Raw genomic sequence first — 21,913 nt, 5'->3', positions numbered from 1 at the left:
CTTGCCCACATCTTGGTAAATAGTTTATTTATTAGACCCTCTTCCAATTATCCCAATTCGAGTGTGTCATCTATTTCCTGTTGGACTCTGACAGAACCAATTGTTTTAAGGCACTTTCCTCTATTTCTCGCTTTTCTGATTTAGTTGGTCCGAGGTACCCATTTATCTATCATGTAATTATTACCCTGTTTTAATCTTTATTCCATTAGATTGCTTGTAGAATAAAAATATTTCAAGACTGAAAGTCTGAACATTGTGTTGTTAGCTTTGCCATTTGCTAGCTGTGTGATCATAAGCAGATTGCTCATTTCCTCTGAACCTCTTTTCTTTTCATCCAGAAAATGAGAGTTGTATTAGATGATTGCTAAGGTTATCTTCTGGCTTTAAGATGCTATAATTTCATGAAATAAGGAATATAGGATTTCTTAATCTTATTGATTGCTCAACTCTAGTCTATGCTTTATTGTAACTTTGTATGAGGACTATTTCTTTATGTGAAAAATCATTGCTTTTTATATTATACATAAAAAACTTAAATGGAAGAAAATAAATGTGAATAATTTCAAAATATTAAAATACCAATATAAAAACACAAAATAAATGCTATCATGATTATGTGGCTTTGAATTTGAAATTTAAATAATAAAATTCTAACCCAAACTAGGAGCACAAGAAGAGAGTGAAGTGCATTATTTGATGCACATGATGGTATGAACTTTGAACTTTAGATTCAATGAATACAATTTACTTATATTTTCAGACATGGGATATGGGAAGTGCAGTTGCTTTAAATGTTATCTATAAAAGGTTTAGCTGGCAGTTGAAGTTTTCCATTCCATTTTCCTCTTATCGCTTTAGAAGCGAAGAGATAATTTTTTGAAATATATACCATCCTAAAAGAGGGGAAAGAGACACTCTACATTGAATGGTCAGATCTCAGGGAATATTTTGTCCATATTTTAGCTGAAGGATATAAGATTGAATAAGAGGGGATTTGGGCCATTGTTTCTTTGGACTTGATATTAAAATACCAAGTCATAATATGATACTACTATTTCTAAATAACATAGTGCATCTTTCTTTAGCTGGAAGGTGTTTTCTTTCAAAGAAGTCAAGCAAATACCCTATCTTATTAAAATTCTTTATTTTTGATAGCCCCTGAAAAAGAAAACAAATGTACATAGTGCTCAATATTTAAATTTCCTACTGGAGGCAGACCCATGCTGCCACGCGATTGGCCACAGAATTCAGTTTCTGTCACGGAATTTGCTCTGTGGAGATCACCATGCAGCTCTGCTCTCATGTGGCTGACTGGGAGGCCAGGGGGAGTATTGCATTTGCTCTGCCTTGGCTCTGGCTTAGGAAAATTGCTCAGGCAATTGCTCTTTGCCGCATGTAACACTGTTAGTTCCCATCCCACTGCTAACAGCCTCCCACTCCCAAGTGGACCACAAAGCAGATGGAAGAAAGAAAAGCTACTTCTCCTAACCATATTGGCCCATGCATCAGTAGAGAGCGGTAGCTTTTCAGTCGTACCCCCTCAGACTCTGTGCTGATTCCAGGACCCAGCGCGGAATCACTTTCTCACTGTTGAGCCAGGTATTACCCAGCTTTGGGCCAACATTCTTTTTCTAATTCAAATAGATTGTAAGTTTCAGAAGGAAATAAAGAGAAAACTTCAGAAAAGGTAGAAAAAAGAGGGGAGGTTCTGAATGCATATTTATAAGCATTTCTTGTCATATTTATTATGCTAATATGTGAATATGTGTATTTTACATTTTTGTGGATTGATACAAAACAAAATTCTGCTACTGGAGTCAAGCCAGCAAAATGGGAAGCCGACGTGGAAATCTGATCAGCTTCTTGGTGGCGTAGGTAGTGCTGACAACAATCTCCTTCCGTTTTTGGCGTCACAGTCCCTGCGTCTGACGGTGGCCAGCCCACCGGGCCCCCTGCAGTGCAGGCGGTGACAGACGTGGCCATGAAGGCCGAGAACACACACTTTTTTTTTTTATGGCTTAGAGCTTCTTTCACAAGCAAAGCTTATTTACCGTAAAGGTGATATCCTTTGGAAGAGATTCAGGGAAATACCATGGAATGGATTTATTTTTATATATAATAGATTAATTTTTAAATATACATTAAAGCAGTACATTTAGTAGAACAGAAAGAGAAAGCAATTCATTCACCAGTACCAATTTCACTTCTTAATGGGCAAATTGCTCATTAAGAAATAAGAGATAAGAAATAAGAAAAAGGAAGGAAACACTCGGTCTTCACTGTCATGTCTACTTGGGTAGTTTTCATGTAGGCAGTAGGGTGAGAGAGACGTAAGTTTTTCCTTAAAGAAATGCAGGCAATAAATGGAGGTGTGCTTGTTTTTGTTGCTCACTGCGAGTCTGACAAGGCTCACTTTCTAATGGTTTGTTTCCCTGAACTCAATAATGAAGCTCCGTTTCCCTGTCTATCATAACAGTTTTTTTCTCAGACCTGACCTTATGAAAATATTAATACCTCAAGACTTTGTGGGGGTGGAAAAAAGAGTAAATCAGCTGATTAATCTTAGATAAATAGTATTACAAAAAAAATAAAATTTGAATTTGCCTTGATAATCCAGAACCATGTCAGTGCCTGAACAGGCCCTCAAAACTATTATTACTGTAAAGAAAAGTACCCTATTACATGAAATAAAGCACTCTATTAACTGTCCCATACAGGGAAGACAGTCGAAATTCTCGTCTCTCAAAATGTGTATGTTCAAGGTTGCCCATTGTAAGAGGAGCTGCTGGGATCTGGGAGTTGCCTCTGTCCCATACCAGCCACCTCCAGTCCATTATTAAATGGTGCCAAACTATTCCTCTCAAAGATCTGAGCACCTAACAAGTTAACTGGAGGACTCCCTTTTGTTTTAATGTTTTGGTGGGTTCATTATCAGAACCAATTTTCTTTAGCAAATACATAAATTTATTATAACTTCAGACCCCTGAAAGTAATTCAAGATAAATCAGCCATGACGATTACTGCCAACTGAGACCATTGGAAAGGGCCCTGAAACAGCGTAATTAGTTGCCATTACATGGCTGCAAGCCTGCAATTTTCCTACCGACGCTGACCCACTGCCTTGCTTAAGTAAGTATTTGCACGCAAACTCATGATAATTGATCCCCTTCTGTGTCAAGTGTCTTCATAACTTTAAAAATTAAAGATCCGGAGTGTCTCAAGTGGTTTGGGTAGGCAATTTTATTCCAATTTTATTATCACAATGGGTCCACAAGATTCATGGCATGTCCTTTCTGATTAGCCATGCCTCAGCAGTTACTCGCTTTATTTCCACGTCTGCCCGTCTTTCCCTCCTTTCTTCCTCCTCCTCTTCCAATCCAGGCTTCCCCTCATTTTCTGAGAAAATGGAAGAGGCTGCTTGCAGAAATTAACTAGCTATTCAAATCAGCTGCCCCGAATCTGGATTGGCTAAGCAAGATGGTTCCCCGCTAAATCAGCAGCCTTGATTACATGTGAAAATGATTTCTTTCCATCACTTCAAAGATTGAGGGAAGATGTCTGGGTGGATGGGTACAAATGAAAACTTTGCTCTAAAAATTAGAATATACGTTCTTAATTCTCTCAGTGCCAAATTATAGAAAGTGAAACAAGTAGAAAAAACATTAGCTTATTTAGCAGAGTGTGAAGTGACAAAAATTATTCTTAGAACAAATTGTAGCACACATGCACAATACTATACACAAGCTGGGTATAATTTAAGGAGCAAGTTATTTAGTCACAAGATCGTTTTATTTTGTTTTTTTCAGGTTCTTTTTTCGTATTTCTTTTTTTGTTACATTTCCTAGAAAAGTCGGTGGTCTTGTCTTTGTGTAATTAGGATGCATATTATTCATTTTATTGGTCACTTATAAGATGAAACAATAAAAACTCAAATTATCCTTTATGACAGGAATAGCTGTAAAGCAATGATAATATCCAATTTCCGTAACAAATGCATCAGAGTGATGTATTTTTAGCTATCCTACACCATCATCTGTGCCTGAATTAGGACCCTTGTGGGTCACAAAAGGCCTTTCACCCAGCAGTAGTTGAGAAATCCGGACTAAGTCAATAATAAATCAGAAAACTCCTAAGTCTTCAATGGAAAGAATCCAAATTTTGTCACAAAATGACTAAAAACATGAGGGTTCATTTTATTTCACAGGAAAATGTGGTTCATTGATCTCGAAAAGAAGGCTCTGTGTATGAACTCACGAAAACTGCAGTGAGGCAGTAACTTTAATCAAATGCCAAAGTTGAGAATATCCTAAAGATGACCCACACCCACATATTTCCAAAACTAGGAGGGTTTTCTTTTATGGTATAGAGATTTATTCCTATTGCTGTCAATTGAAAGGGTCTGTTCCTTTGTAGCACGTGTGGAAACCAGTTGAGGCATGTGAAAATCAGACCCCCTACTTGAGATCCCTGGGAGTCTGACGTTTACAAAGACGTCTACTTACAGGAGCTCTCGCCTTCCTTTCGTGAGTTGCTGCAGTGGGAACGACTGGTCTATTCAGGAGGCTCTCCTGCCACTGAAGTCCTTTAAAGGAACTTGCCTTTTGTGGCTACCTGATTGACAGCTGTTCAATAAATCTTCAAAATGATGGTTCATGAGATTATAGACATTGTTACTATCTTTAAAACTTGTCCTTTCAGGTTAAATACAAATTACTTCCTACAAGTTCAGTCTTTTATTTTTATTTCTGGTCCCCCATCCTCATTATTGTAACATGTGAAATCCATATATGAACTTAATTATTGTCGAATACTGCCATTTGATTACTTCCTGTCTCTAATGACAAGAAGTCAACTTCACAATGAGTTCTTAGCACAGTGGTAGCTTATTGTATGGGATTCTGGTGATAGACACTTGACTTGGGTACCGAAGATTACTCATCTATAAAATACTTTTGTTATGCTCAGAGAGATGGAGCAAAACAAATAACAATGGAATAAAATGTTCGTGCTGTCTTAAAAAATAAAGCTATTTCCCGTTTTAACTGCTGATTGGGCAAGACATATTTAGTGTTTACGATTACAAATATTTGTGGTATAGTATTGAAAAATAAGTTCTTGTTACCTTAAATTATTTACTGTAAATTTCTTTATACATAGAATTGAATCTTATATTTATTATTCATTTTTAAATGAATGAGATAACTTTTTATCATAATTAGGATAAAAATTTTCTTTTTATTAACACTAATGAGGAAAACATCAAAGAATGAGGTCTGATTAAAAATATGTTTTAAAGGTATAGTTTTTTGTGAGGCCCAGAACAAATATCAACTTTCTCCTACCTGATACAAACTTAAACCATGTTGCTTTTTCTATTTCTGAATATTCTATAAAGTCTACAAGTGACATGAAATTTACCACACAGTTTAGTCTGTCTGTCTATCTTTCTGTCTATCTATCTATCTGTCTATCTGTGTATCATCATCATTTCTGCTTTGTCTCCCCTAAATGATTAAGTTCTTATAAGCCTGGACTACAAGTTTGATTAAACTAAGTCTGTAGTAAATACTATATACTAAAGAGATCCACTAAATTGAATCTCTGCTCAACCACTAAGCGATATGGATTCTCTAGACAGTCTTGTCTGCTACTACAGCAACAAGCCCCATGTGGCTATTGAGTACTTGAAATGTGAAGTGTGTGACTGAAGAACTGAATTTTAAATTTTACTTAATTTTAATTTCAAAACTGATACTTGATTCACTTATTGAAAAAATTTTAAGTGTCTTGGGAAAGCTTGGCTATGTGAATCTACTTTTTCAACTGTAGATTTATTAAATCTAAATACACAGTAAGTGTTGCTGATGAATATTTAGTGTCTGAAATGAGATGTTTTGTAAGTGTAAAATACACTCAAGATTTCAAAAACGTAGTATTGTTAAAAGGAAATTTCTGAGCTAGTTCCTTTTATTTAGCGATTTGTGAATCGGGAAGCATCCAGTCTAGGTAATAGAGAGGAGGTTCAAAGAGCTGTACAAAGTGAAGAGGTTTTACACGAAAGTGAGCAGGAACAGGCATTACACTGGGCATTTGCCAGTTGGTTAAAGCAGGGTTACTTTCCTTATATGGAGCACAGGGAAGTCTTGCTGGTGGTCAGGTAACCTGTTCGGAGCAGGCAAGCACTGACTGGTCAACCCAGGACTTCCTTTTCTGGGAGAGCCCAGCATAGAAATGTAGTAAAGTTTTGGTTGCTGACTTGGGGCTTAGCATGAACAACTCCATCCTGGGCCTCATCTGGAGACTTTAACAATATGAAGAAGAGTGTATAATATTTCATTAATAATTTATTTTTTCTGGGTTAAATGTTGAAATGACAATATTTTGGAAAGATTGGGTAAAATAAAATATATTATTAAAATAATTTTCACATGTTTCTTTTTAATTTTTTTATTGTGGTGACTAGAAAGTTTGAATGTGTATATATGCCTTGCATATATTTCTATATAATAACACTGCTAGAAGAATAACCCAAGAGAAAGGGTAATATAATATGTCCCATATATAAAAATAAATTTGAAATGAATTAAAGAGTTTGGTGTGAAAAAATATCATGAACAATTAAATAATAAATATTCATTTTATCTTTGGCTGGGTAATGGTTTTATCAGAATTGACAAAAAGGAAAAAAATCATAAATAATATATTGACCACTTTTACTATATATAATTAATGACCTGTGAGCTTCTGTGTGTGTCTGTTTTAAGAATCTCTTGTGAATAAAATTAAAGAGCAGCAGTTCACTGTGTTGTGGAGGTGGTTCTACCTTCTGTACAGCGGAATGGGCTCGTGCTCGCTCCCCAGAAGTGGGTAGTGCTGGGGTCATCCTTCTGGACCCTTATTTCTTCCATAGAGAAGGAGTAGCTCACCTCATTCTTATGATTGGATGAAAGATCATTGCTCATCTTATGACCTGGTCTTTATCTTTCTTTCCTTGGAGGAACACATTGCCTTTCTTCATTTGTGTTTTGTGATAAGTTTCAGTTATTGCGAAATATATAAGTATGCTTAAAACAACTTGGGTATGCAAATCTGCTTTTTCAATTGTAAATTTATGAAATCTGTATGCCTGTGAGTGGGGATGGGGGTACATGGTTTGTCATTTTTCAGCCACTCATGGTAGGATGGATGGATTAAATGAGTATATTTCAATGAAAGAAGTAGGTATCTCTATTTTGGCTTTTGGTTCAAGCTATATTCTTTTTTTTTTTCCAATTTAAATTTGTTTTATTTTATTGAGATATAATTGACATATAACATTGTGTAAGTTTAAGGTATGCAATGTATTGATTTATTACGTTTATATATTGCAATATGATGACCACCATAACATTAGCTAACACCTCCATCATGTCACGTAATTATCATTTCTTTTTTGCGCTGACAACTTTTAAGATGTAGTCTTGTAGCAACTTTCAAGTGTATATTCTTTAATCTAGCTTTCCTGGGGGAACGTTTTGGGTAATACAGCTGATAGTGTATTAACCCCAATCTTCCTCGTCTGACTTTAATTTAATTTGCTTTAATTCAGCAGGCACTGACTCGTGATTTGATGCACTGAGAAGTATGCCTAATCTCCTATGTGTGCTCTTGTCAGATATGTTTGACCTAAAGCTAATGATGAGAAAACAGTCAGATACATTTAGAAAATGGGAGGTTCTACATGTTGACTGACCTGGACCCTCTGAGGAGTCAATATCCTGGAGGACCAAAGAAGGCGGGTAGAGCTCTCATAGATTGAGGGAACTAAAGAGGCGTAAAAGTCAAATGCTATGAACCACTGGATCCTGAAAAGATATTTTGAAGATAATTGAGGAAATTTGTGTATGGATGTTGGATAATACTATTGTTGTTGATTTTCTTAGGTGTGGTAATAATGTTGTGGTTTTGTAGGAAATAATATTGCACTTCTTGGGAGATGCAAGCTGAAGTATTTAGGGATAAAACGTGATGCTATCTGCAACCTACTTTGGAAGATTTGAGGCAAAGGCAAATGTGTGCGCGCATGTGTGTGTGTGTGTGTGTGTGTGTGTGTGTGTAGACAGATGGCAGGTATGGCAGCATGTTAACAGTTGGTGAATCATGCAGGATTTTCTGTGCTGCTTCTTCAAACTTTCAGTGGATTTAACATTTTTTTTTAAAAAAATGTATACATAGGCACTTTTATGTATATGTGGCATAGGGAATAAAAAATGTGATTAATTAATTATCCCAAAGCCCAACATAGAAGTGAGAGATATTTGCAACATATATGACAAATGATTAATAAAACTAGTATATAAGAAAATTTTAAGATCAATAAGAAAAAGGTAACCTCCTTAATAGAAACATGATTAAATAATACAAATAGGTTATTGACAGAGGAATAAAGACAAATGGCCAATAGACTTACCAAAATGGTTATCACTGGTAATCAAAGGCAGGAACGTAAATACAATACCAAGGTAGAAATTTTGCCTCTCACTTAATAAAATACTTTAAAATTATAAATAATAAGGCAGTCCAAGGAAATAGATCCTCTCAAACTGCTGTTAAAAGTATAGTATCTTGGGGCCGGCCCGGTGGCGCAGGCGGTTGGGTGCGCGCGCTCCGCTGCGGCGGCCCGGGGTTCGCTGGTTCGGATCCCGGGCGCGCACCGAAGTACTGCTTGGTAAGCCATGCTGTGGCGGCGTCCCATATAAAGTGGAGGAAGATAGGCACCGATGTTAGCCCAGGGCCGTCTTCCTCAGCAAAAAAAAAAAAAGAGGAGGATTGGCGGATGTTAGCTCAGGGCTGATCTCCTCACAAAAAAAAAAAAAAAAAAAAAAAAAAAAAGTATAGTATCTTGAGAAAACTATTTGTAAATTTGTATTGAGTAACATATCCTGAGAAAATCAGAAATAGTAAAAATGTACCTGTAAAGATTTTTAAAAGCAGAATATTTTTTAAAGGCAGAGTATTATGATTCTGGGCTATGTTTCCTCGTATTTAGAATAGAAAATATTTTAAACGCCTGCCTCTTGGCGGTGTTGCAGGTATTCAATGAAATAATGAGTATAAAATTAAGAGGCTGAAATGAGATGATGAATGCATAGTAAATGGCACTTAGTCAATACCGTATTAAAATAGGTATGATGATCACAGACCCATTTAGGGGATTATGTAAATAAATTAGATAATTTCTATACAATAAGGAAACAGTGGATTCATTAAAAATTGTGTTCAAAGACTTATGGCTGATTTTTTAAAAGAAGAAGGGTTACCAAAAAAAAGTATTCAGTATGATCTTAATTTTGTAAAAAAATACATAAATACTTAAATTTTTACTCATGTAAAAGCATAGAAGTCCATGTAACAAAAAACTAGCAGTAGTTTTTAGATGGTAGAATTATGGATAATGTTAGTTTTTTTTCTCCTTATCTCCCTAAATTTCTCACAATTATTTCATTTACTGATGTAAAATGTCCAACAACATAACAACATTCTTCTCTGAAAATGGAATATGATTTCTGTTTCCCAGTCCAGATTAGAAAGAGAAAATTGATAAGGACGATGAGCTCAAGGTCCTGATACAGCTGGAGTTCAGCGTCGTGTGAGGGTGTTTCCCTGTTCTTATGAAGGACTCTGCAGGGTGAACACAATGAGGATGGTGTCAAATTTTATTAGAAATATAGTGGTGTGGTGAATCAGATGGGCTTGGGTAAAAACTGATTCCGACGTTCGTCGTGGTATGATTTTGGGAAATTTTCTTTAACCTCTCTGAATGTCCTTTTTCCCATTTGTAAATTGAGAATAATATTACCTAAATAAGAGTCCTGTGATCTTTAAATGAGATAATGAAAGTGGGGAGGGAGTGGGAAAGGTACTGAGAAGCCAACATTTGTTCACTAGCTACTGTGCCAAACTTTAAGCTGTTCAATTTACATACATAATCTCATTAAATCCTCATAGACCAGTGAGGCGCTCTAAGTATAATTCCTTGCAAGGTTTATCAGACTTCAAGAGGTGCATTAATGTATACAGACTGCTTTACAAGCCCTAAAGGCAGATCCTGGAGGTATAGTGTTTGCTTTGTCCCTACAATCTGAACTGAATCACTTTGGCAGGTGTGATGACCTGAGAGGGTAACATTCTCCCATCACACCTTAAATTCTGTTGAGATGCCCTAATGAGAATCTATGCCCAAATTCAGAAACATGGAAGCCAAGATTAGCCTCGTTGCCCTCTAGAGGGTTTAGATGAAACAGGACAGTGGAGCCTTCAGCCAGCCACAGAAGAATGGAAATTAGAGGAATTCAAGGAAATGCCACTTGCATTTGCTCTTTGTGTTTAGCTTTTGCATCGCGTCGTCCTAGTGAATCAGATTGTTCCTGTAGATTCCCGGGCTTGAGTTCAGCACACGGCTGAGATAAGGAGACTCAGTAGCATTCTCAGACCTCAGATTAACAGGTCAAGGTAGCCTCAAAATTAAGAGACAGAGAGAGACCAGTAGTATGTTGTTATAGCTTTGAGGCTGGCTGGAAACTATTGTACTTCTACAATGTCTTTGCTCCCAAGGCACTTGCTGTACTGTATCACCGAAGCATAGACATTTATCACCGTTAATACATTTACTATGCCCAGCAGCTTCTGGGCATAGAGGGAGTGACGCTCAGTTTAAGACAACATAACTGTACATCCTAACCCATTAATTTACTTTTTTTAAGCAAAATTATTGCAATTCAAATTGCTTGGTTAAAAAGCTGTTATTTTATCATTCACAATAAAGGCAGCTTTTCTTGTGTGCTTAATTTCCAAATTAGATAGCCTTTCTCCTTTTTAATTGCCCATGCTAACAGTTTTTAGTGTATGGGATCATATGGAATAGTAAGGCATGAAAATACCTTAGAGTCCCATGAATGTCTCTGAATTCTCCCCAGTTTACTGCATTATTAAATATTATGTAAATTATTCAGTGTCCTTTATATCAAACAAATAGTTTTTTTTCTTGCAAACAGGATCAAAACTAAGTGGCATTATTTAGGATTACTAAACACAGATTATATAATATCTCTTTTTTAACTAAAAAAGGCCTGCCCTTAATTTATATACTTCACTGATGGAAGCACAAGGGATAACGTGATGACAGAAAAATAGGGAGGCAATTTAGTTTATTTACACAATAAATAACCACATTTGTTGGTATTTAAACATTTACTTTTTTTGCTGCCTCTGTGCCCTGAGATAAAGATTTGAGTGCGTACTTTCTTCTTGGTTATCTGGCCCCCACAGAAGGTTGCCTGGGAGCTGGAAGGGTAAGCATTTAAAAATCCAAATATTTAATTACCTCTCCTGGCCTGGTTAAGAAGGCAGAATGTCCTTTAGAGAAACAATAGTGCTTCTGCTTGGGCTGGTGCCTGGTTGAGTCTGAGAATGAGTATTTGACACTGTCTCCATGGGATGGGGAGCAGGCTGAGAGCTTACCAACTTTACGTCACCTCCTATTTGTAGCTCTGTTGTTTTCAAAGATGGGAAATTCCCAGGTTGGACATACTGAGAACCAACTACAAGTATAATAGGCATGCTGAACCAGGTGGCCCCATTTTTAGTCAGGTCTACTTGTTCATTCTATTTATATTCGCCTCAAATTTGCCTCCATGTAACTGCCACCCACTGGTCCTAGTTCTTCTTCCTGAAACAACGTAAAAGAGCCCTTTTTCTTTTCTATATCATAACTCTTGTGACATTTTTTACGATCCACGGAGGCCCATGTTAGACTGTGCAATATTTCAACTTGTATTGCTAAAGCAATTATGTATTTACATATCCATGTTAGAATAGAAGATATAAAATTATTTCTTTTTATAATTTTATTTATTTATTTATTTTCCCCCCAAAGCCCCAGTAGATAGTTGTATGTCATAGCTGCACGTCCTTCTAGTTGCTGTATGTGGGATGCGGCCCCAGCATGGCTAGAGAAGCGGCCCGTGGGTGCACACCTGGGATCCGAACCTGGGCCGCCAGCATCGGAGCGCACGCAGTTAACTGCTAGGCCACGGGGCCGGCCCTAAAATTATTTCTTAAAGATCGAAGACTAGCCCTATGTGAGACCTAAAATAAAATGTGAAATATTTTCAAATTAACAGTATTTAATCACAGCTTCTTTGTGGTCCTGTAAAGAATTTGGGAGTTGGTGAAAATGTGATTATGCATTTTAACAAATTTGAGACTTTAGTAGATTTTGTAGTCATAGGTATAAGGAAATCTCTTGACCAAACTGAATAATAAAGTATATCTTTAGGGCATTAGAATTCTTATGAAGTTAGAATATTGGTAATTCCTTTGGAATGTGTGAGAGGGTGCATGCCACTGGGGTGGTGAGAGGTGTTTTGATGAAACCAGTGGAATATTCCTAAGAAATTCATTTTAAAAGAAAAGAAAAAGTCCATGGTGCAGTTAACACATCGCATGCCTGTTGGCATCTTGCTCTAAAAGCACTCTCCACACAAGAGTAATTTTAATAATTAGGACTGTCATTATGCTGCTGCTGACAACTTCCAAATCTCTCCAGTGAACCGAAGGTCAGCGTGTGTGTGTGTGTGTGTGTCCGCACGCGCACATGTGCACACGCACCCACTTCTGCACCTTTGTCCTCTACTCTTCAGCGACATTTAGTCTGGCATAAAATCCAATTCTACTAGTTACAATTAGCCTTAGTTAATGAGGTCAGGCGAGGGGAAAGGAATTAAAATTTTAGGATTAATGTTATTTGAAATTAGCCATTTGTTTCATTATTATTGTTTCTTTGTGTTTTAAATTTTTTTTTTCTCTTGAATATGGAGAAAACTTAATGGCAAAGAGAATGTTCATAAATCCCAATAATAAAACAAACATCAACAAAAAATCTTTTGCTTTAAGTGTCAAGTCAGTCCTTTTAAAGTCTTGTTTGATATTCCTTTTGGAGCAGTTGAAAGGATGTTCTGAGGTCCAGAGGCTCTACAGGGGTTACGCAGAATTAAGGCAGAGGGAAAAACCAGTACATTCTGATTCTCACTCCCACTGCATCAGAATCACCTGGGAAGATATTTAAAAAATACTGATCATGCCCAGGCCCCTCCCAGAGAAATTCTGATTTTATTAGTCTGAGATGGGGCTTGGGCATTAGTATTTTTTAATATCTCCCTAGGTGACGCTAATGTGTAGCCATGCATTGGAACAATTAGTCTACTGTAGAACATCATAAACATAAAACTTATACTTGGCAGGTTCCACACTTGAATCAGGCACTTTCATGGAGAGACATCTCATTGTTTCTAACTAGTTGTGATGCTTTATTCAGTTCCAAGAAATATGATTAGTAGTTAATAAATGGTTAGCTTAATACTACTATACCGTTTCATCTTATGTCTGGCCATCACTTACCAATAAGACTGAATGGCTAATCTGTCTTGCCCATGCTACCACTCTGCCCTTCCCACACCCAAGGCAGGCATTCCTAATAGTTCTTGGTCACCAATTAGCCTAAATAAAGCATCATGATCTTTCTCAATACAGAATTTAAGGCATCCATGTCTAATGAGTCAGAGCTGTCATGTGATATGAAATCTATATACTGCTTCTGCACAGAACTTAAAACTGGGCATTTCCTCATAAAGATGTTTGAAATGAGATTTATAAAAGTTTTGTGTTCATTGATTACAGTATATGTAGTAACAAGCTATATTTTCATTATTTATTATGAAATGAATGGGGATAAACATTCAGAAAATTCTACAGCAAAAATTGTTTAATCAGTAGATTCTTTCATGAGGGCAGCATAAGATGATTTAGAGGGAGAGTGAAGTGCAAAATTCTGGAGAAGCAAGACCAACATGTAAGTTCTATTCAGTGCCCAGACTAAAGGCTACGTCCTGGGGAATCTACACTACTTGGGGTTATGACACATGGGTATATGACAGATAGGAAAGGATGAAGTAAGAAGAATACAACGTTATTTGATAGGGGACAATGAAATAAATGTTTGTTTGATCCAATCTGAAATATCTCTTGTTGATTTATGTAGGATCTACCTTATGTAACAGAAGTTGGGGAAAACACAAAAGTCATATGCAAAACACTGACATAAAGATTAAAATATTTTAAATAAAAATTATTATTAAAACTCCCAAACTTAAACACTAGAAAATATGTTTAAAGAGCACGTGTGTTCTCCTTGTGCAGGTACATTTAGAACTCATCTCATTGATCATGTCCTTTTTCCTCCTCTTGTCTCAGAAGCTCCTTTTTTCACTTTCTTCCTTAGTATTAGATCCACCTGGTTTGCATACTGTTCTTTGTTTCTCCAAAACTTACATCCTTAATCAGTGAGAAAAAGCCCTTTTTATGATTATATCCAGTCATTGTGTCCATGTCCTGGTTCCTTCTTTCAACATTGAAGATACATATGTATATAGGGAACCTCGCTATTAAGTTCATCTAGTACCATCGTAATTCCACAAGGCAGCACTGCCTCCGTATACAGCAGGTTTCTCTTTAGTTCGTATCACTTTATTTCATATATTCAGTACTTTAAAATTATTTTTCTTTTACAGCAAGACAGCACTTCCCTCCTTCTATCAAGAAGTTCAACTCCACCAACATATCACGACTCCCAAAAGCCATCTGGATTTGTCCTTAGCAATATCGTAAGCCTACTCATAAGGACGACTTTTAACAGAAACTCTCCTAGAAACAATTTTATTCAAAGGGTCTGTATATTTTTCTTGGAAAAAATGTAAATATTGTTTCAACAGTGTTTAAAGCATAGATGTAATAGCATAGCAGTGCTAAGAATCCATGTGCTATTTAATTCCTAAATTAGCAAAATATTATGTCTCTACATCTGACAGTGTATGTGTCTGTAATAGTTTTGAGGGCTTTTTCTTAGTATTTCTTTGTATATTTGAGTATATGTCTTTGTATGTATGTTTCTTTTTTCTACATGGCTCTGTATGAGTTAATTTTGAAATATTTAGAAGGGACTTTCTTTATGCCCATCTGTTTCTGTCTGTATCTTTGATCTTCTGGGTCCTGTGATGGGCAGAGCACTCACTTCTCCCTTTATCTTCTTCTCTATTCATCTGACTTTTTTCATTCCCCTTTTCTCATTTCATGCTCATTTATCTTTCTCCTTTTTACTTCTTGTATATCTTTATTTGATTAAAAAATCTTTTAATTTCTGTTCTTAAACCTAATCATGGATGTTTTGGTTGGTTGTCTTTCTCTTAAAAACAAACACCCAGCCAACTCTCCACTCCTCTCCTACAAGACAATGTCAATTGAGTTACCCCTTTCTTGTGTGGCTTCAGTGAGATTTTCTCATTCATGAGAAAATAAATGTTTTTCCACACCCATGACCTAGAAGCAGTCCTACAAAAACAAAGCAAAACAAAAACAAAAATACAGCCTTGGAATTAAACATTTAAAAATATTATCAGTTTAACTGCTATGTCAGAAAGATCAAAGTAAATATAATTCCAGAAAAAGCAACTGTTAATTTGATGTAGATGAATTTCAGATTAAAACTTTTTTACATATCTAAGAAACAACAAGCTTTTGGTCCACTGTTTCTCCCTTATTTTCTTCTTCTTCTGTTACTGAGTGAGTGGGGGCAGAAAAGACATCCTAGCGGGCTAATGGCCTGGAGAGCCTTGCAGGCCATACATTTGAAAAGTTACCTTTTCTGACCTATGTTCCTTTCAAAGTACAAGCTTTGACAAACGACTTTTTAGACATTTTTTCTGTTACATTTATAATGATTGTGTCCATTTGAAAGTAAATTTGAAAACAAATAAAAACAACAAAAACCAATGCAACTGAAGTTCCATCTATCTTTGAATCTCCAGGACGGAAATGTAAACTATTGAATTTAGTTTTAAATATTAGAACTGGATGATCAGTTTAGACAGTAAACTCCGTGAGGGCAGGGGATCGTGTCTGTCTGGGTTATTGCTTATTATTTGGTGTCCAGCACTTACCATCCGGTACTCAGTTGAGTATGTGCACAATATTTGTTGGACAAATTCAAACATTTAAAAAGCAATTTTCTCTTTGATCTTCAAGATATCAGTCACAGAAGAATCTTAGAAATTGGGTAATTACCTCAAGTCTAATGCTTATCCAAAATAATGGTGGGTAATATCTTTTTTTTCTATGTTGGGGTCTTAATATACAGTTTATTACAAAAAATGATTTTGGATAAAAGGAGGCACATATAACTATGCTGTCACCTTTTCTGACAGAATAGTCTCATCATTAATTTGGAAAATTCTCAAGTAAGTGTTTATTTTTATTCTCCTAATAACAAAACAAAGTGCTTTAATAAATTAGGCGAAGCCCTGGTGAGCGGTGGTTCTTTGTCTCCCCTCCTGTGTTTCTCTCTTCAGAAATGAATTCTATTGCTTTTAAAAACATTTACTTTTTCTTATAATATTTTCCCTTATGATCATGTTTTCTCTCTTCATTTCTTTTGCACTAGAAATAGGAATGAGATTTCACACTAATGTTTATTGTTTTACCTTTCTGGAAAAATGAATATTAAACAAGAAAACGTTTATTTTGAGCTAATCCATTTAACTTCTCATCCTTCCAACAGGTAAAGAGGTTTAACAAGTGTCTGTGATATTCTTGAGCATTGAATACATGAGGAGTGTGTAGCTCACAGTGCCCCAGTTTTTAAGGTTTCTTTATGTGTTATGTCCAGATTTCTGGCTTCCTGCCCCAAGTTGAGCAATCCTTACAAAACTTTTGATGTATTTATGAACATCTTCATTCATTTATTTTTTCATTCATTGTCCCTATGGAGTAGATATTGTAATGTTCACAGAAAATATAAACATAAAAACATGACTGATGTTTGTATGACAGAATATAGAAAGTCATTCTCCAGTTAAGGATGGAGAGAAGTGGAGACTGATGGGTACCCTTTTGTCTCCTACCTGTTGTTGTGGCCTCTTACAAGCTGTAATAAAGGAAGATTAAGGTTACAACAGATGAGAAGTTTCCTTTGCCTCATTGCACAGACTTGGGAGTCTCTGTGGCAGATCAGTGGACTATATTTGGTAGCAAGGAGTAGATGAAATGGGCCCCACATCAGAACAGTTCCCTATAGCAGGGGAGAATCCCATTGTAGATGAGAATCTGAGCACCTACGGCATGAAGAAACCTGCCCAAGTGTCTGTGCACTCTCATTCCTGGCTCTCTGTCTCTCTCAAAGACAGTGTGTTTTACATGCCACTCTTCAAAAAAAGGAGGCAGTTTACATTTGTTTCCCCAGAATGTTATTTCTCTGAAGTGAATTTTAACCTTACCAGCATCTTGGTGAAGCTGTAGTCAAGATTGTTTTCCATTTTTCTCTCCTCTTTTTCTTTTTCTATCCATGCTTCCTCCCTGTTCCTGTCCCTCACTCTCTCCTGGATAACTTTGAAGTGCTCTTCCTGTTGTCTGATGAGTCGTGGTGATGTACTGTGGATTTTCATGGATGAGTGAGTGCTGAAAAGACTGCCTTGTCTTGGGAATCATAGTGCACAAGGGATCCATAAGCTGGTGTAGCAGATATGTCTTATTCTAGGGTATTTATGTTTTCTCAGTTTTGCTTTCTTGAAGCTAGTACTAAAGGAATTTATATGTCCATTTGACCCCTTATACTCTGGACATATCAAATGAGAAAATATTCGTTGGATTAATCCATCTCTGAGGTGATAAGGGAGCCAAGTCAGCTGTAGCTGCTGAAGGAGGGGGCTTAGACTTCACCAGGCAGTGAGAAACCCTTTCACTAGAATTCAGAAGAAAAAAACATGAGAGAGAAAAACTCTTTCTACAGATTTTGAGTTTAATTTTTCAGTAGGAAATAAGAGGTTATAGAGACTGCATTGAACTTATAGATCAATTGGAGGGAATTGCCATCTTGAAAATAAATATTGAGTCTTTCAATCCATGAACACGAAATGTGTCTTATTTATTTTGATCTTTAATATTCTTCCGAATGTTTTGTACTTCTCGGTGTACAATTCTAACTCATTTCCTGTTGAATTCATTTCTACATGTTTTCTTCTTGTCGATGCTATTGCTAATGGAATTGTTTCTTAATTTCATTTTCTAATTATTCATTGCTGGAATAAAGAAATGAAATTAATTTTGATATTGATCTTGTATCCTGTGTTCTTGCTAAACATGTTTATTAGTTCTAGTAGTTTATTGTGAATTCCTGGGGATTTCTATATATAGGATTATGTTTTTGGCAAATAAAGACAGTTTTCCTCCTTCCCTTGCAATCTGGATGTCGTTTATTTCTTTGTTTATTTACAGCATTGGCTTGAGCCTCCAGACAATGTTGGAGAGAATTTATTTTTGGAGATTCTTATTTCTCTGTCATAATAAAGGACTGAATTAATTCTGGGAGGGACTTTATATTTCTCAAAATTTGAAGTTGGGTTTGGCCTCAAAATTCAGTTTTGTAAATCTGTACTTATGTAAATCACAGTACTTATGTTCCACGTAAACTTACTGTGAATTCTCATTTCCCTGTGGAGCATCCCATGAACTTTTTAAGGGCTCTCTTTGTCATGGTCATCTCTGGTTTTTATTTTCCACCTCCACTAAATTCTTGTTCTTTGCTACTATCTTGGAATTTTTACTTTAGGGCTTATATTCTGCCTATCCACTGTTCCCTTGACGAAATAACTATCAAAATGAATCCTTGCATGTACTAAAGCTTTATTTATTGTATTGTATTGTATTGTATGGGAGAACTTCCATCATTTCCTTAATATCATTATCCCAAAGTATGCAAAGTTCTGTCATTGCCTTTTACATGGACCTATGCCTGCTTTGTTATTTTAACTCTTATCAATAAAGGAAGGTAAATTCAGGAACATACAATTATTGGAAAATGGCTTCTCAGATTTGGTGTATGAAAAAGTAATGTCTACCAGTTTACCAGTTATGACTTCATGAATTATTTATTCAGCCACAACTTGTAACACAACTTTTTTCTGCATGTGAAAATCCTATAACATAAACTTAAAGAAGTATAATGATATAACATTTTAAGGAAAAGATTATATAAGAGATGGAGAATTGAAAAATATTTCCAACTTAAGGAATGAGCTTAAAGAGGTAGGCAATGCAGATTTGGGGTTTCAAATATATGTTATACTTTTAATTTCTTCCTAGAGTAAATCTAAAGATAAAAACAGAAGCTTCTCATGAAAATTTGTATACATAGAAGCACGTCATTAATGTTCCATTTCAGAGATATTACTTTAGTTATTTCCAAAATTATTCTTCTAAATAGTTTTAAATATTATGTAATTAATTACAAAAAATTATATACCATACAATCATAATCAGAAAAATCACATTGTCTAGAGATTAGCAACAACTGTGTTATAACATACATGATAAAGTTGATTTATATTTGAAAATACTTTATTAATGCTGTTTACATCAGATGTAATTAGCTCTTTGTGACATTTAATATTCTGAATAATCTATGCTTCTCTCTCCTTTTTGCATTAAGATGGATTAAAAGCAAAGTAATATATGCTCTTCTTTCTTTCCAAGTGATGACTTTTCCAAACCTAAATAAGTAATAAAAATAGTTATAATTAACATGTTATTCTTTGATTCTTTAAATTCTAATTTTAGACATTTATATCACCAGTAGCATGCCCTAAATATAATTGAGATTAACTTTATTCAGTGAAGTCAGTTTTCTTGTCCGTTCTGCAATATACAAACTTGACTGTAGAAAATATCTTCTGTCTACGTTAATGCTACGTGTGTTGAAGGGTCAAGGTGACCAGACATCATTAGAGCTACTGAACTGCTCCCAAATGGCAGCAACACTAGTCCCAGCAGTCGTCCTAGTTGGAGGAGGAGGAGGAGTAACGTAATAAGCATTTGTATAACACTTTTACAACATATTGACGTAGTTCTTATCTCATTTAATATTCAAAACATTATTACATCTGCATTTTACAGATGCCTGTTTGGAGACACAAGGAGTTTACTTTTCCACCAAGATTACTTGGTAGAACTCCAACCTAAGCTTCTGACCTCCAAACTAGCCTTCCTTTTGTTATGCTTCATGTTGTTGTAGGGTGGTAGGCAAAAGTTAATATCTTGATTTTACCCAACAGAGAAGCTGAAATCTTGAGAAGTTAAGCAATGCATTTACTGAACATTCATTTATCCTACACACATACTGGGTGGGTAATTTGCTAGTTGCTGCAAAGGAACCAAGAATATATGGACTAAAGTTTCATAATAAACATTCTAAATATTTTCACATGACAGATGCCTACTTTTAAGTAAAAATAGTCTTTTCTTCAAAGAAAAGAACACAAGGGAATTCCTAAAATGTTGTGTCTTGATATTTGTGCAAAACTATGAAAACCGTGAATTTTTAACAACTTGCTTGTGCTTACATGGTAAATGTAGTAAAAGTTGCCCCAGTGGCCAGAGTTAAAATGACTTTCTGAACGTCTATGTCAAGTGTCTGTCTGAAGTACTGGGAAGATTGAATACTCCGTAGCTTTGTCACTTAATATGTGGTCCAGGGACCAACAGCAGCAACCGTAGCTGAGGGCTAGATAAAAATGCAGATTCTCAGAACCTACTCCAGACGTGCTGCATCGGAATCTGCATTGGAACAGGACCGCAGAGTCATTCTTCTGAGCATTATGAACTAGTCTACAGAGGTACGGAGGGAATGAGTCAAGGGTTTGTGGGAAATAGCACGGTTAAAACTACATTGGAAATTGAAAAAGCAGATTTTGAGGGCTGAATATGCTATTACTTAGCAGCTACAGGACGTCTGACTAAGAAAATAATCAAATGAGACTTAGCAGCCTTATCTATAAGACATAGGATAAAACTAGATGTTGCTAACTTGTTTCCATTTTCTTACCTGCATTTATTTTTCTAAATTAATTGGCACGTAATAATTGACTAACAACATCTGCAGAGAAATATAATATTTGCATGCATTTAAGCGCTTTATAAAATAATTAGCTCCTTTGACATCAAAACCATGGTACAGCTTACCTCCCCTTGGGTCAGAGCATCTGTTAAGAGTTTAGCAAATATTGGCCCTGGATTTTAGATTTGGGGTTTCATTGGTAACACACTTATAACACCTCAGTAGGCTCATGCTTTATTTGCATTCTTTGATTCCATGGGCCAATGGCTAATAACCCATACCAGAGTTCTGTCCGAATGTGGTTCTCAAATCTAGTCATCACCTAAAAAGTCTCCAGCATGAGCCTTGGCACTTTGCTCATTGCATGTCCCTTAGCTTCTGCCTGTTACACAACAAGCTGGGGCAGTGAGATGCTGGGGCATTGGGGCAATTTGGCTCCAAGCTCTGTCCGAAGACGTGAATCTTCATATTGATGTTATTTACTTTCTTAGGCAGGTGGTGCCCAGCAGAATGTGATTAAGGGAAGTCCCTGGCTGAGAGTCCCTTTTCCCACTTCACTGGCTCTTCTCTTTCCCAGTCTTATCTCCTGCCGTACTTTTTATCACTGTGACTTGGCTTACAGTAACTTGAATTTAGGGCAGAGAATTCATCATTTGCAAACCTTGAAATGATCTGATATTCAGTCTAGCTAAATAGCTGGCTCTCTGAACAAGACTGTGTTCTCCATAACTTTTGGTTTCAAATGCGACAGCTTGGGCTAAAGCTTATCATTTTCTAGTGCGTCTTTAGTGCGTCTTTAGTGAAGGTTTCAAGAAATTCACCAATCTCTTTAGAGCTTGACATTCTTCTAAATAGATCTCTAAACTTTTGCCTACATAGGTGCATTTTCTAAAACTTTTTCTACAACAGGTGGCAGTTTGACATCTTAATTTGCTA

At 36.1% G+C, this 21,913-nt stretch overlaps 1 long non-coding RNA gene across 1 annotated transcript in view; it reads left to right on the top strand.

Annotated features, from left to right (window-relative positions):
- The window catches only part of LOC131423102 (uncharacterized), a 102,240-nt gene extending 87,281 nt beyond the window's left edge, over window positions 1-14,959 (top strand). The window contains exon 3 of the long non-coding RNA XR_009224231.1: window positions 14,607-14,959. This is a non-coding gene — a long non-coding RNA (uncharacterized LOC131423102). The remainder of the gene's footprint in view (window positions 1-14,606) is intronic.
- Window positions 14,960-21,913: the final 6,954 nt, after the last annotated feature.

This window comes from Diceros bicornis, chromosome 27 (assembly GCF_020826845.1).
Source record: "Diceros bicornis minor isolate mBicDic1 chromosome 27, mDicBic1.mat.cur, whole genome shotgun sequence".
NCBI classification, from domain to species: domain Eukaryota; kingdom Metazoa; phylum Chordata; class Mammalia; order Perissodactyla; family Rhinocerotidae; genus Diceros; species Diceros bicornis.
The sequence above is the reverse complement of the archived record's forward strand: the minus strand, read 5'-3'. Positions and strand labels throughout refer to the sequence as shown.